Below are 4698 nucleotides of genomic sequence, written 5' to 3' on the forward strand. Positions count from 1 at the left end.
GATCCGTCCTGATAAAGGCAGGTAAGAGTCACGGGAACTTTCCTGATGCAACAGATGCGACTCCTGAATCTGAGCGAGTTGATCCTCCCCCTCCTCTTCATCCTTCTACTCACCCTTCTCTTCATCCTCTCTACCCTCCATCCCTCCTTTATTGTTCCTCCTCTCTCCATGTCTCCTCTCTCCCCAGGGGGGGAAGATAGTGGGGAAAACATCCAAAACGCATATCATACAGCGAGTTAACATTTTGTGCCAAACTATACATGGAAACAAACTCAAACAACCTTACAACAAAAGAGTGTGATAGTCAGTAACGAACTACCCCTCCACAACAACAACGTAGACAATTAGCCAAGGATGTGCACACCAACGTGCTCTACAAAACAAACATGAGACAGTGAGAAAGAACTTTCACAGAAAAATAATAATAACCATAGGAGATATGGTTCTTTCAGGTAAATTTGAGATAACAAATCATCCGTCCCGATAGATGGTTTGCTAATCGTCTGCCTCCACAACTTCCCACCTCTGCCAGCGTCCCTCCCCACTCTATCACATTCTATTCCAACCTCTACCCACACTTTGTATATCTCAGCTATGTTTAGTTCGCGAACTGTGTTGTAGCATAGAGATACCTAGTCCGCAATGGATGCCCATCATCTGCACACAGAACCACATAAGGAGAAACATCGTACCAGGACTAGATCACTGCCTGGCACTACGTGCTGTCCTTTGCCGGTCAGTTCCCGTTAGTTCGAGGGCTCCCGCAAACGCATTGCTCATGTCCGAACTCTACCATCACAGTCCTAGCCGGCGCTCTGAAGATGAAGAACAGGCTTACGAAGGTATCATGAGGAGCTTCCTCCCTGAGATATCAATGAAATGCTACAAGATTTAATCGACCACACACCAGAAAGGAATCAGATGCGATCTACTCCTCACTTGCTACTGTCACTTCAATCCATCAGTTTGTCTGCCGTATTCAGTCATGGACCGTGAATTTACTCCACTCTTTTTTACGACTTTCTATCTTTTCTTTTACATTGTTGATTCTCATATTACCTGTACTTACTTCTACATGTTTGTAACCAATATACTTGTTTACTTTTTTCTACTGTCTACATGTTGAACACAATACCTTGGTATTTTTTTCTATCTTCTCTCATTTCCCAAAAAGTGCTGGTTCTCTTTTGGTCTGAATGTGTGCTTGTGTGTATTCAATTTTATTTACGAGTTCATTTGCTGCCTATTTATTGACACACGATCCGTGTATCCATTATTTTCCTGGTTCTTCTCTAAAGACGAGGGACCAATGAAACGTTTGTCATTGTTGCCCTGTTGGTCCACCATGGAAATACCATTCATTTATTGCTTACAATGACATCTTTTTCTTGTTTCTATTCATATTAAATGGGATGGTCCAGGTACTCTTTAAGCACAGCTGCTAGTATTGGGTAGCTTTTTTACTCGAAGTACATTTTTTTTATAGCTCTTTTACTTTACCTTGAGTATATAGAAGTCTAGTACAGTTACTCCTCCTTCCAACCTTTCACCAGAGTATTTTTTCACAACCACGAGTAATCTTGTACTTCTCCTCCAGTAGATGCTGGTGATACTTTGCGCCATTCATGATTAATCCAACCTGCGTTACATGCTTGATACTAAATGCGTAGACACGTAGACCCTTTTCTCAGCTACACACATCCCTCTCTGCACCTTTATCGCCCCGCCATAACACCATACCTCCATACACCACATGCTTAGACAATACTGTTTGTACAACCCAGCCCAGTAACTATGTCTACAGCGCTTGCATAAGCTAATAATACTCAATATATAAAACAATAATATATAACTAAAATACAAAACAGAGTCCAGGTACCAAGAAAAAGCACACTTGTGTTACCAAGAATACACCCGAGAAAAGAGAGAACGTGCGCCAGATTCTCCTTTGCAAATAATGAACAATTTTCAAAGTATCCCATTACTTATGTTTTATTGCTATTTTATCAGAACACAGTTGACGACATTGTACCTCCGCTGTCCCCGAGTAATAAAAATTAACCTATCTGCGGCCCATGGAAGAACGAGACATCCAAAAACAAAAATGCCAGATATTAAAATAGTAGAAATGTAAGTTCTTATACTCAGATACATATAAACGATATAATTATTATTAGATAACTCAATTTTTTAACATTGAGTACTATTATATTACCAATTAAATGTAATAAATCTCTCAAAATCACTTTAGCCAAAGCAAACATAAATCGTTTATTGAATATATTTAGAGAAAATAGTGAACTTCAGTTTTGGAGAAAGACTCAGTAGCTAGATTCGCTATGACTGTGAAGTTGTTGCGTTTCTCTCTCATTAATTGCTATCACTAGTCTGTAATTTCTTTGCGGAGTCTGTTGTTATTTTATTTCTAATGTTTGGATATTAATCAAATTTAATAGTATTACTATTTATCAATTAAAGGTCCTATGTTTCATTTTGTGGCGCTTTTCGGTTATACCCGTCCCTTCGTGTGTTTATGAGGCTTTTTTGGCATGTAATCGGTCTGCAGAGTCAACTCAAAGTACACCTTTTGGGGGTAGCGAGTAAACTCAAAACAGAAAATACCTCCCCAAACGCCTCGTTGGTGAAAGTATCATGACTCCGCAATCCATTTGCTTACGAAAGCACGTACCCGGAACTAAATTGTGCCAATCGTGAGCCGTTACGTACGCCCGCGGAGCCGTTACTTAACCTCCCGCTAATTGGTCCAAATTGACCAATCACACCACACACCTCAGTGCAGGCAGCCCTGCCGATTTCTGCTTCCGTGCCAGTGGCTGATAACAGACAGTTGGGATCGCGGTGAAATTCCTCTCTGCAGACCATTCTCACAGCTTTTATCACCTAAACTTTTTTCCTCACTCATATCAAGCCACACTTATGTTTTATTTCGGCTGTGAATTGTGTGTGTTCCAGGTTGAGTTTGGCTGTGTATCGCTAAACAAGGAAATCACGGGGGGAGGGGGGGGAAGGGGGTAGGGGGCCGCGGGGGGGGAGCTGCTGCAGCGAGCCGTTTAGTGGGAGAAAGTGAATGACTGCTTGAATACACATACTTTACCAGAGATGCTGCGACCAATGTTGGTTTGGATAAGTTGCACAGTATTTTTATATTTTTAGTATACCTCAAAAATGGAATTATGGATCAGTGGAATGGCCATGACATGGGGACTCTTTAGGCCACGCCATTTTACATTTCAAACATGTCCTCTTTAATGTCAGAGCATCTTGGTAGCTTCCATGACCGTGTAATTGAACCCCAGTATGTCCTGTTCTGAGTGTGGCTTTTCAATAGAAGGGGTCCGTCTTATTGCTCTATGTGTGATTGGTTTTTGCAGTTTATACCCAAATGTCCGTGCACCACAAAAAAACGGTTTTATTGAGTTTGTTCGTCCTTCAAATGAAATATATTCAAGTTTCAAGTGCTTTATTGTCTTACCGTGTAGATATGCGAAATAGTCCCAAGGTCCTCCAGCATGCACCTGAATACAAGACATTCAACACTGAAACAGATAACATGAAGAATCGTTTTGAGAATGCAGTAATACAAATAGAAATATAATTAGTGCCAGGGCTCTTTCTGTAGTCATGGTGATGAATCAGCGATGTAGTGCGGATTTTTTTACTGTGGACGGGGGGGGGAGACACTATGGACGCGCCCGTGAACTGCAACGGGGGAAGAGGGGGGGGGGGAAGTACACTGTTTGTGCGACTCTTTGTTGCTGTCGCGCAACTACATGATGCCATTTGACGTTATAACTCAATATAAGGGCAGGTGCCGCTGTCAGCGAACCGATCCGGCCTTTCTGCACGACTGTCCACTCAAATGCGGGACCATAGTCTCAATTTGTGGACGCGCGACAAATGGATAAAAATGCTGTGTGTTCGTCCCCGCACAGTGGGGACCCTGGTCACCCTAACACACACACACGGTGCTGCCCCTCACACTCACACCACACACACACCACACACACACACACACACCGGCTTCACATCAGTTGCATCAAGCTGATGGTAACCGTTTTTATATAATTATGTGAAATCCGTGCCCATACATGTTTCCGTACATTTTACAAAATAACACTTGCAACTGATACACACTCGGCAATGATTTAATCAGTTTTTTAGACTATTCAAAAAAAAAATCATGCTTCAAATAAGTGGGGTACGGCGTACCCCCGCGTCCAACGCCCACTAACCACTGGTGATGAATGAATACTTCCAGCGCTGTCATAGATCTCAATAGGTCCCTGTTTCACGTCTTTGAACCCTCTCTCTGTTCCATGCCGACCGAACCCCACCCCTCACCTCACCTCGGTGACGGCGGAGAACTCCCTCGCCATCAGCCCTGCGATAACGAAACCAGAAACGCTGCCAAGAGGATGCGTCTGGCACTCTTACCCCAGCGGTGAGTATCAACGGGTTTCCCCAGCGGGGTCTAGGGTTTTTCTCAAACTATTCATACAAAGGACCAGAGGTGGGAAGTCTGGCAGTAAAATACTTAGTTACGCGGCTGTACTGAAGTACATGTTTCTGGTATCAGTACTTTCCTTTCCTCCACTACTTGTTTTTCTTGACAACTTCTTTACATGTTGAACTCAAATACCTGGAACTTTCTACTTCTTTACATGTCCCACCCAAATA

The sequence above is a fragment of the Notothenia coriiceps genome, unplaced genomic scaffold (assembly GCF_000735185.1).
Source record: "Notothenia coriiceps isolate Sejong01 unplaced genomic scaffold, NC01 NC01_scaffold00000660, whole genome shotgun sequence".
Classification (NCBI taxonomy): Eukaryota; Metazoa; Chordata; class Actinopteri; order Perciformes; family Nototheniidae; genus Notothenia; species Notothenia coriiceps.